Below are 13300 nucleotides of genomic sequence, written 5' to 3' on the forward strand. Positions count from 1 at the left end.
AAGCCGAGGGACGTCAACGTCAGATTACGGATTCAGCGATCGTGGGTTCTACTCCCGGCCACGCCGGAAAAAAAGAATGTTTTTTTTTTCTGGTAAATTCTAAGATTATATCCATACATCTAACTGTAAATGATTCGGAGAGACTTTACCATTTCTTTGTGACGTTTCAACTCCAAATAGTTATCTCAGATGGTAATAGGTAGTGTCGGTAACTAATTTCCCTATGATAATTTATTATACATAAATATAGTTTAAAAAACTAAAAAAAAATGCTTTTAAAGAATATCAAACTAAAAAGTTAAAAATAAATATAGTTTAAAAAACTAAAGAAACATGCTTTTAAAGATTATCAAACTAAAAAGTTAAAAATAATTTTAAAATTTAATTTATGACAATAGTATATAAGCAATACTAGTATAAATGAGAAAAAAGCATGGGGCACTTAATATACAAAAAATATGGCACAAAGCGCCTCAAGCTTTTTTTCTCATTTATACTAGTATTGCTTATATACTATTGTCATAAATTAAATTTTAAAATTATTTTTAACTTTTTAGTTTGATAATCTTTAAAAGCATGTTTCTTTAGTTTTTTTAACTATATTTATTGATGTTCCATACCTCTAATATACGGACAGAGAAAAAACCACTCTAACACATCTTAGTTCAGTTTAACTGTTAACAAATATTTAGGTTAACAGGTCCTATACATATTTCCGAATGTTTTACTGACTGAGTTATACTGGACATTAATTAAATTGATCGCTGATATTTATACTTTTAAAAGAAATTTTGAATTTATCATTTTATGTAAACTCTAATGCGTTAAAAAGTGTAACGCAACACTACACACAGGTAGTGATGTCTAGTGCACTGCCCTATGCACATTAGTTAACAAAAAAATAAAATGAAATATTAGTTACTGATAAATAATACCTTGATGTCGTGATACTAGTAACACATGCTTATCTGATATTTATCTCAATTAGAATACGAAATAGGAAGATAAAATAATTAACTGATTTTAAAACTGATTTATTACTTACACAGTACAGTGCATTTTGAAGACAAATGGGTCTTAAGAAGCGAAAATCGTACTCGATTAAAGGATGGTATGGTGTTCGGTATATTAAGGTCTCCCTCAAAGTAACGGTTTCAGAATGCTTTTAAGATATTAGTTACATCCCAACATAAGTTTAAAACATTTCTCTTAAGAGTGTGCTTCGTAGCATTAAAAAATGTGCCTTAATTATTTTGCAAATTTATCATTGTTATGGTGACGATGTCAGGGGTTTTCGTAATTTTTTTTAGAAATATAGTACAGTATTAGCAACTACGTTAAGAACTGTTATTTTATTCACACAGAGAAAAGAAATACAAAATGCTAAAATTTGGCGTTTGTCTTTTTATATCCCATACAGCACACAATGTTTCAGTAACATGTCTGTGATATTGCAGTAACATTACTATGTTTCGAATAGATTACATTTCATCTGTCATTTTTCTGGAATATTTCATAAACATTTCATTGGACACATAGTACTCATGTCTATAAATGAAGTTTCAGATACATTTCAGCAAGATTCGTTTGGCAATATTACATTGTGGTTGATTCTGAAATGTATCTGAGACATTATATTGAAACTTCCCATCATGCTTGTTGGCACTGAAGTTTAGAAATCTTTGTCTTTGTGTATTATTTTTTGTTTTGGCGCAGTATTTTGGTACTTGTATTTTTATATGTGGTGAATAAATTGTAAGTTTGAACAATATTTATTTCATGTTAGTTTACTATTTTTTGTTTTTACTTTCGCACTTAAGCAATTACCGGTATAGAAACAATCTTTTATGCGTCTTCGAAATGTGTAAAGCTGTAGGTTAAGGAATGTCTTTTTTTGTCGGTATGCTTATTATGCTCAAACATTCCCGTGCGCTGTTTTCAGTCTGATTTTTAATTTATGTGATGCATTAACAGGATATTCGCGATTTAATAAAATTGCTAAAGCATCTAACAAGTTTTCTACTTACTGTAGCTATAATATTATTATTACTTAACCTGCAATTGGGCTTTCACCCGGTGGCAAGAACTCCCACTCACTCCCCTCTCCCCCCCCCCCCCTCCATCAGCTTTCTCCTCAGCTCCCTCCCATCCCTGACCTCCACCATTTCCTCCCCCAGCCCATTCCACTCCCTCCCCGTCCTCACCAGGAAGGTGTTCCGCCCTCTCTCTGTCCGCCTCCACACCCTCTGGAGCTTACATCTGTGGTCTCTTCGTCCTCTGTACTCCCCTCTATGTACTTTGCTTCCCAATTGCCCCCATCCCCCTTCCCCCTTCAGCACCTTGAACATCCTGACCAACCTTTCCACTCTTCTTCTCCTCTGTAACGTTTCCCACCCCAACTCCTTAATCATTTCCGTTGGGCTATGCAGTTTCCCATCCTGCCCCTCCCTCCTTCTCCACATTCCCATCACCCACCTAGCCGCTCTGCGCTGCACCCCTTCCAGCTCCTTCACCTCAGTCACCAGGTAGGGGTCCCAGACCGCCGCCGCATACTCCAACATTGGCCTGACCAATGTGGAGTATGCCTTCTCCTTTGTCCTCCTCCCAGCTCCCTGCAGGGTCCTACCAAGCAACCCCAGCGCCTGCCTTCCCCTCCTGACCACCCCCTCTATGTGCTCCGCCCATCCTAGGTCATTTTTCAGTGTCACCCCCAGGTACTTATATCCTGCTGCCTCTCTTATCTCCTGCCCCTTCCAGTAATATACATTTCGTGTGACTTTCCTCCTCTTTGTAAATCTGACAACTTTTGTCTTACCAACATTCAAGGACATTCCATTTTTCTCCGTCCATTGCTCCAACCTTATCAAGTCCTCTGTTAAACATCCCCCTTCCCCCACAACCTCATACACTACACAGTCATCTGCAAATAGCCTCCATCTGGCTTTCATGCCCTCCCCCAGATCGTTTATCATAATTGTGAACAACAGAGGCCCCAGCACACTCCCCTGTGGCACCCCCGACGTCACTTCCCCCTCCTCGGAGCTTTCCTCACCCACTCTCACTCTTTGTCTTCTATTCCTCAGGAAATCACCCACCCAGTTTACCACCCTTCCATCCCTCACCAGCAACTCAACCTTTTCCATTAACCTCCTATGGGGGACCTTATCAAACGCCTTTTCAAAATCTATAAAGATTGCATCTATCTGCTTCCCCCCGTCCACCGCTTCCACCAGGTCTTCCAACAGCCCAGCCATCTGCCGCGATATGGTCGTTGACTGTAGAACACGAATGCTAATGTATGGGTTAGTCCCTTTAATGTTATCTTTAGTTAAAAATCACAAATATAGGCTTATAGGTTCCTAAATATTTTGGTTTTAATAGCATTTGATTAAACCAATTTATTTTATTGAGTTATCACCTTCGGGCTTTTATAATATACTTAAGTAAATATATTTCATAACCTATAATATGTAGTTAAGGGTAATTTGTGTTTATTTACTGTGCACAACACATAAATTAATTATGTTGTGTTTATTTTAATATAAATATTGAAGTGTTTAATTTGAAATAATTTACAATTCTACTGGTTAAGTAATTATTTTTATTATGTTCCGCACTCTGTAGTACTTACATCGTATGTTGTAGGCCTACGTATTACTTTTAATGGAAATTTAATAAAGCCTGCTATTATATCTGGCTTGTCATAAATGTAATTTATTGTAAGTGAATGCACTAGGCCTACACATATAATTAGGCAGCGGTTTCATTAATTGCCATTTTGCTTAACAAAGTTATTTCTGCAATCTGGCCTTCATTTTATTGGTGGGCTGGAATTGCAGGGCAAAATAATTGAAATAAATTTTGTCCTTTACCGCAGAGAAGGTACAAGTCTTCGAGTTGTGTTGTACTAAGCATAAGCATCATTGGTATTTATATTTAAATTAGTTGTTCTTATGCTAAGTTATGGTAGTAACCAAGTATGTTTGATTTGGAGAGTTTGACAAAACCTAATTCCATCCATTTTATGACAATAAAGGAAACAAATTTAATGATGATTTATTAGATTACATGTGTATAGTTATGTAGTGGTAGCAATTTAAATAATGAAAATAAACATTAAATGTGCACTACAAAGGATAATATTGAGAATCTGCTCAAAAATTTACTAGAAATTTTAGAGTATTATTGCACAAAAATATGGGCTGAATTGTAATGATGTAACATCACAGGCACTGTTCACAGACACTTATTAGGAAATAATTAGGATTTAAATTTAAGTTTTCTTTTAAAACTTTACTTAAAATGTGTTATTATACAATGTCATGGGCCTCTTTGCATTAACCAGACACCATTAAATTGATTATTAGGAATGTAAATAGCATGTTAAGAAATTCCCAGTGAAGAAGTATTCCTGCTTAATAAGTTTGAAAAAAAAAATGCATAGGTTGCAATATCAATTGGTCCCTTTTAAGATGCTTTCAGTTTTGAAATTTATCATTGGCATCAGAAACTTTTTTTTTCTGTTTGCATGGTAATTTAAAAATAAATAATGTAACAACTTAGTGTCTACATGTTTAAAAATCTCACATACATGTCATAATTGACCTGAAACAAGTTAAAAATAATTGTTTTATCTTCTTCTCTTTTTTTCAGCAAAAATCTCCAAGAACATCTGCATAGAGAGTCAGTTAAAAATTTAATGTATTGTATATATAATATATATATATGTATATAGTTTTTTTTTATTAAAGTCTACTTCTCAGACTACGTTGTTATTTGTTATTGAAAATACCCCTTTTCATCTTTGCCTCTATTGTTAAGTATTCAAATGGAAAGAACCTGGTTTGACCTGGTGTGGCTTTCTGATTATGGTTATACATGGTTCTTAACTTACTTCAGGTGCATTCTTGGCTGGTTTCATAACATAGATCATAGAAGTTACAATCCAAAACCCTATTGTCTGTTTGAATAAGTTTCTCTATCTCTAATGACTTCATTGTTGACGAGTTAGGCCAAACTAGCTAGCTACCTTCTATTTTGTACAAAGTATAACTCGCCATGCATATTATTTTAAAATTTTGTACTGCATATTACAAAATTATTTATATTATTTGTTTACAATAAATTTGTGATCTCATTTGAATATAGTTTGTGTGGAAGTACTGTTGTGTTAATATTATTTTGTGTATTTACTTTGAGAATTTGGATTTTAGAGACCCTATATACTATTGCCATATTGTATTTGTTGTTTTATCCTTAGGCTATTTAGTCAATTTGGTAGTATTAAAATACAAATATAAAACCTAGCTTAATCCACTAACTTTAGGTAGATTAACATGCTTTCTATAGAAAAAATTAAGGAAACCAGATTTTTTTATGGACTGTCACTATTGTATCTTCAGCAAGTCACTGGCATCACAATGTTAGGGAAGCTGGATCAATTTGAGCTCTTGTCTGGTACAATAAGTATTTCAATTAGGGAAAGTGACATTGCAATGTTAAAGAGTATTTCTCATTGCACATTTGTTTCATTCCCATTTATATTCCACTACTACACCACCATCTCACTTCATTTAGGTTGGTCAGACAAGTTTTTCGTTTAGTGAGGACAGCCGATTCCAGTCCAGTCTCATTTATGTTGAGCTTGTGTGAAATGGAAAACAATATGTCGATTATAAAGCTATATGATGAATTTGTATTAAGACTGCATTGTTTCATATTTAGACCCTCTGTAAATTAGTATATGTGTTTTTAAGAAGAAAAAGACATTAATTATAACATAAAATTGTTACATGTCTTTTGAGGGTTTTCAAGCACACATTTTTTTCTTACAAATGTCCAAATCACAAGCACCAGCCATATATACTTACTATAGCATTAAATAAGGAGAAAATTACATCACAATACGAGCACAGGTCAAGTCTCATGGCTGTTCATTATGTTAATACCGGTTTCCTGTGCAACATACAAGAAGGAATTTTCTATTATAATATGTTAGTGTATTGTATATAGGTATTATGGTTTTTATTTCTATAACATTTGTTTGAGGTTGAATGCAGTTTTTTTTTCTTGTGTGTATCAAGTATTTTAAGTTAATGTAATACCACATGATTATCTAGACCACTGATACCGTACACAATAACAGTGTCGTGATTTTTGAGAATGTCAACATCTGGAATGCAATAGAAAACCATACCCAAATTCTCAAGACATTGTTCAAATACAGATAAAGACATCGATGGACAAGTGCTCATTTATGATACTCAAAAACAAACTTGAAGTGGCCATAACACATTGGGTTGTGAAAATTATATTTTAAAATGCTCAGTAATCATGACTCCTATGCAAGTGGGGTTTGGTTGTTATGGATTAAGTAAATATTAGCATACTTTCTGTGCTGAGCATAAGGCGATCACATCCAGATAGCTTGGGGAGCCTCAATTTAATTTATTCATTACAAGATGACATTGTCATTGTATTTAATAATGGAACCTTTGTGCATTAACTTGTCCCTTTTTCCCCATGTACTGATGTAGATGCATGCCTGCCTGCCACTATATCACATTCAAATTCCCCATTAAAATAAAATGCAATGGACAGGAACCATGGACACCAGTGCTGGGCTTCCTATGACATTCATGTAAGTTTCATTCACTTTGCAAGCATACTGAAGACTTATTAAAATTTAACTTTCATGACCATAATTTTTTTTAGAATAATAAAATAGTTTGTAAAATTAATGTTAGGCAAGTCTGGTACGCTGACCTGGGAACACATCTGATGTCTAATTAGATTAATTAAATTATTTCTTTAACTTGGTTTATATATATATATATATATATATATATAAATTTAGCTCAGTAGGGTGGAGAATATGGTTTCATTAATTTACATGAATTGTTGGATTTTGTCGCATTTTTGTCGCATTTTTAATCTTACATTAGAAATTATAAGTAGATTTTTAATTAGTTTTTCAGCAATTGTACAAGCCAAATTATTAAGTAATATAATCAATTATCATTACATTAAAAACGACAAAAATTTACATTCTATGCCCCCTACCAGAGCACATCTTTAAAATAATTTCAAACAAAATAATATTACAATATCAATTTTTTATATACCTATAAGCAAAAATGATGTTTTGAGAAAACACAAAAAGAATATTTCATTGCTTTCTCCTGTTGTCATAGTAATCATTATTCCTGTAATTTAAATTTAATATAGATACTAGATCTATATGAAAACACAGTCAATGAGTTTAAAACAAATCAAATGAATGTGTTTTTTTTAATAAATAAAAAATGTTTGCCATGTTATATGCCCTTTTTAGCCAGAACACCTTTTTTATATAAAAAGGTTAGTAAAAAAGGCATAGTAAAGAGATCAAACCATATTTATTTGTTATAATAATAAAAATTGACATATAAAAAAGGGAAAAATTTAAAAGTTGGAAAATTGTTCATATCTGTCAAGAATAAATCAAAGAAAACAGTTTATATTCTACGTTAACTCAGTTCGTTTGTTTGTCATTATGCTTTCTTACTTTATCCATTTTGAGAAATCATTGTTTCAATAAAGTCCACATCCTCTTCCTGTAAAAAACGGAATAAACATTTAACATCATTAACTTAAGTTGGTTTACTTGTGGGTAAGGACACCTTTGAGTCGTAACGTGGCGAAAATCTCCAATCTGATGAATAGGCCGCCAATAACTGAACACTTCAAACTGTCCAGAAAAAGTTTTTGAACACAGCAGAGCACCATTTTGTAATGATTTGATTATGACATATTTCATGAGAGTAAATTTGATTTTATTTCTTGAGACAGGTTTCTTCAGAAATAAATTATTTAAAAAAGGTTCCCAGCAGTCTTGCAGAAGTTCTGGATCCATAAGGACTTCAAAGGGTGAAGGGTTTGTTCTGCACTCTGACATTGCTGTTAAATAAGGCTTCGGATTTCCAATCACTTCATTATTTTTTATTTTGTTCCTGATCAAACCAAAGTTTCTATCGCATTGCGAGAAACTGTGTCCTCTAACAGGGAAAAGTTGCATTACATTTTTTTTAAATGTCCTTGCAAACCAAGAAGTGAACTTACACATTAGAAAATTTCTATTTTGGCCACCTGTGGCATCAGAAAGTAAAACAACTGTAGAAATATCAGGGAACTTTTCAATTTGCTTTTTTAAACAGTCATACAAGAAACAAATAACTGAATTAGGATTTTTAACACCATCACATTCAGTGAATGCGTAACAATAGCTTGAATCATCATTAAACACATGAATATTGAAGCAATAAAGCCAGAACATCCTTTTATAGAACTGGTTGTTAACGTTCAACTTTGGGATTGGATGGTTCTGGGAGTAATCAAACTCAAGAGTGAGTGTTTTTGAGTTTTCTTGCTGGCTTTTAGCAATGTAATCATTACGGATTTCCTTCCTCTTTAATGCCTTCCTTCTATGTAGTTCATACATGGGTTGGCAAGGATCATTTGGATTACTTTTTAACTTGTTTTTGCATTCTTCACAAAAATCGCAAACATCAGTTTTTGGTTTTCGGGCAGCATAGGAAAATTTAGTTTTAAAATATTCATAGTAGGTCTTATACGACATTTTTAGATCCTTATTAGTTTGATTTTTGTAGTAGTCCTTGAACATTTCATATAATGTTTTAATGTTGAGCATACAGTTGTCAAAGTATAACAAGTTTGTTTTAGCTTTACAATAATGACTTTCATCATGTGGAATCGATTTAAGATGATCACCCATTAGCGAAATAACATCATCAGGAGTATTACGTGGTCTATTATCATGAGTACCTCGCTTTTCTTCGAAAGAATCATTGGACAGAAGTTTGCCCTGTACAATACGCAATCGTTTCTCTGAAATTTGAAATAAATTTAGTATAAACTTTCTACAAACGGATAGCTTACTTCCACCGACATAAATTACATAGTTCCATAAATTTTCTCTTGGTCTTTTTAAGTTTACAGTCTTTTTTTTAGGGCCTTCCGACTTTTCCATACACCGAGCCAAATAAGCATCTTGAAGGCTTTTTGATTGGCCGCAATAAAAAGCATCGAATACTTCAACCTGGTTTTCAAATGACACATTTTGATAGCATTTACTACTACAACAGTTTTCAATGACAGAATGAACTTTAGAATCAACACTTTTACCTTTACTAGTTGTATAGCCTAGGCCAAGAGAGCGTTTACGTTTCACTTCCTCATGAAATTTATTTTTCTGTTTGTTTATTATTTTTCTTGTTCTTTTCTTCTTAACTTGAACTATTTCACTTTCATCACTTTCATTAGAGTCACTCATTTTAACTATTAATAATATAAATAAGCAGCATCACTCAGGACTATCAAAACATAACATAACCACAAAACAAGAAAACCTGACTGTGAAAACCAGCTGACATCACCTCACAAAAACAGGTGTAACAACTTCAATTTTCAAGATATTGCGATGAAACTTGCACCACTGAATTCTACACGAAATGGCGGATCAAATAAAGCCATCTGCATAAAAAGGGCGTATGGACCCATACGCCCGTTTTACGTAGACCGCCTCAATTTGGAAATTCGTCGTCCAAGTTTTTTACTGTTTATTAAAGGTATTGTGTGTGTAGACAAAGTTTTAGATTCGAACAGAAACAACGTAAGAAAGTATTTTTTACAAATTATAAATATGTATGTTTTTGTTTTTATAATCGCGTATTTTCACGTTTTATGTTCTTATCTTAAAAGATATATTATAATAAAGCCGCTCTAATGAGAGTTAATTGTTTCTTGGTTAACAAAAGCTGTTAATTATCAAATATTTTTAATTGTTTATATTCGATTTATTTTTATTTACGCGACGTCATACTGTACGCGTGCGAAATAAGACTCGATTCGATGCTGTTACATAACATAGCATGTGCCATGTCATGTGGTATCAGAAGTAACGAGTAACGATACGAAAGTAACGAGTACTAATTGTTATAGTAACGAATACATACGGGTACACATTTTTTCGTTACTTTTACACCTCTAGTGATAAATAATTTATCAGATTCTCCTTCCGGTCGCACGGTCTGCGTACGCGGAGCTATGTTGCCTCCTGGGACCGTCTGATACAGAAGTATCATATGGCGGCCGAGGAAGGCGGTCGCACGGCGAGACGAGTGCGGCAGCGAGACGTGAGCCAGAACTGGTGAGACTGGATCCGGGCGATCGGGACTTTCACGTTCACGGGCGTTACGCTATCGGTCGCCATTGTAACTAATTTAATTGTAAATAAGTATTTTCTTGTTTCTTTGAGGCGGGACATTGCGCACATCGGCGGACACGTGCGTGCCGCAACGGGACGGACTTTACGTCGCGGGCGATGGCGTTCCAACTTAATTGGTTTCTCACTATCATAGGGAAGGGACAGAGACAGTTCATAAATCGCATACGGAACCAGGGGGTGCAGTCCGCACTTGGCGCCTGCCCAACCCCAAACACGTGCAGCCGAGCCTCACTCCGCGGAGGGACGGGTGTTGTGCCGCGGATTGCCCATGTACCTAGATTACGCGAAGGGCTCAATAAATACTTGTGGTCAAACTGTCGAAACATCATTGTAGCTCGGATAGTGTTAATTTCCTCCGCCACGAGGCCTGAACCTTCCCTGAGAATACTACGCAACCCGCATCACGGGGGTGATATCCGGGGCTACGACACGCAAAGCTCACTTTTTAATTTATTTCTTCCAGATGGCTGAACCATCTCTGTCGCCATTATCTCGTTTATACGTAGTCATTTTTGTGATCATCGGGGGACATACCAAGTGTGCTGGTGTGCCAAATCAATCTTTATGATAGCGAAACTATACTGAAATACATTTTGTACGCTTTAATGGTTATAAAAACAATTAGGTTCAACTTTAAAAGTACTAGAGAAAATTAAAATTTCACTATTTATTTCACTGTATAGTGCTGCTCTCTGTAGGATATTTGACATAGCAAATGTATCTATGGTTGCCAAAAGAAAGCTAGAATGCATTGAAATCAGTTGATAGTATCTTGCAGTGCACAGTTTATTAAAACAGATGTTTTTTCGTTACTTAACAAAGATTGGTTTTGAACTCTATCTGGAATTCGGTCTGCGAATTAGGTTACGGTTGTATACCAACATTACCCGAATGTCTTGGAGTACCATCCTATATATCTATTTTGAATTTGCTGCAATTTATTATGTGTCTTTGGTGGCAATTGGGGTCAAATGACGGTTTAATAAAGCAATAGTTCGTTTTGGATTGTGATGCTTCTGTGCCTGCTCATTACTGGGTGAAGTACATTCATCCCATAATTTGTCTGTCCTCGCTTAGATTCTGTGTGAGTCTACCACAGTAATTTTTTATCCCTTTAATTGCCAAGTATTTCGCGACATCTTTTTGGGAAACGTGTTCGTTGAATAGGGTTATTTGCAGCTTCTGTCATGTTGGCAGTAGGTTTTTGCGATTAAACACTCCTGTCTGTGATTTATGGTTTAAATTTTGAGTTTCCATATAGTTTACCACTGCTGCATTCAGTTAGTGCAGCTTGAAATCTGTTATTAGCTGATTGCAGTTTATGTAAGTTATTATACTGTGTTGCCGTCGTCCGAGTTCTCGTGTTCGAGACCAGGCATGGATCCTAGCGGGGAAGGCTGGTGTTTAATGAAAATGTATCCAGGAGGATGCCAGGCTAGCTCTGTGTGTAACCAAAAGTTGGGGCGGTGGGTGCGAATGCCCCTATGTGGCCCGCTAGGCCCTTCGGCGATGGTTGTGGTTGGAGGGATCCCTGGCTATTGACACATTACAGGCTCTGCACAGCATAACACGCTGATTCCTGGCTGAATTAGGGAGGTTCACACAATAATACACTCGAATTCGGTTTTGTACTGTCGGTGACACGTCGCGCACTGATTGTGCAGAGTGGACGTTTAATTGGTTCGAACAGTTACAATAGTTTGCACTTACACGATGCACATTGAATTACCCTACGACATTACATTAAAGTAACACTGGGCGCTCTGATGCGCCGTCTCTGATCTTAAACCCTCACACCAGTCGAGGTTAAGGGAGAGGTCGATTGAAGGCGGCAGTGTTATCTGCATAACATCCTAATCTTAGGGGTAGTTGTCCTCTTGGTCCAGAAAACATGCACAACAGTTTTAGTTGGTGCCATTCGAATGCATCATGTTGAATCTCTTGGGCAGTAAATGCAGGCTTTAGACTGGTTCATCAGCCATATGTTCTTGCCAGCGCATTACCTGCCTCTCCTTTGTTTGCAACCTTTCGCTGAAGTTAGCAGGGGTATCATAATGCAGTCTTCCACTATCGAAGTCATCTCCATCATAACAGTCACTCAGTGTATTTGAACACTAACTGACTGACACCAGAGTCTAGTTAACAGGGGTTGCAGCTAGGCCGAGAGGTGCTACACCGCGGATGGTATCAAGCATGTTAATGGCTTTATTTAGTCGTCGAAAGTTAGTCACTGTAGCATTGAATCTTTACCTGTACACAAGAGGTGCACAGGATTGTCAGACATGGACTAGTTAGCACTAAAACATTCTATCTACAGCAACTGGAATGCTTACGTACCAGGGCTCTGTGTAACACATCCGTACTTCTGGTCTAGGTTCTATTTATATAAACCAGATTGCTTGACGTCGACCCAGGTGTCGACCCAGCTCTCACAGCCCGTTATGCCACGCCAACGCCTTCTCCTGCCCTGTGTTGCGTGTGCGCCAATGTGCAGTGCGGCTAGGGCAGGGGGGAGATTCGCGCGCTAGGGGAAGTTTAATGTAAAATTCATAAGGAACATTCTTATTTGTAAATGGTTTATATTATTATTTGAAGGGTCGTGTTTTTATTTATTGTAAATAGTTTATTATATTGTATGAAATGTTATGTAGAATAAGTTCTCACTTGTTCACCGGGCGCCAAAGCCGTGGCTTCCGTCTGTGACCAATTAGCGTGTTCCGCGGGCTCGCAGGAGGGGAGGGGACGCGGGCGCTGGGTCGCGCGAGGCGGGGAGGGAGTCAGTCGGCAGCTGGGCGCTGGAGACAGCGGACGTGTCTGCGGCATCGCTCCAAGACGGTGAGAACGGGCGCGGTGTCTCGCTGGAGTTCAGGCCTTGCCGAGAGGAAGTAATTCCTACCTTACAGTCGTGTTGTCATTTAGGCGAGTGTGTCACCGAGTCATTCAGTCGCGGCGTACAGTCAGTCACTTCTCTCGCGTGCGTGTTTTCTCCGGTGGTTTACGAGTCGCGGAGTTCTG

Source organism: Bacillus rossius, chromosome 11 (assembly GCF_032445375.1).
Source record: "Bacillus rossius redtenbacheri isolate Brsri chromosome 11, Brsri_v3, whole genome shotgun sequence".
Classification (NCBI taxonomy): domain Eukaryota; kingdom Metazoa; phylum Arthropoda; class Insecta; order Phasmatodea; family Bacillidae; genus Bacillus; species Bacillus rossius.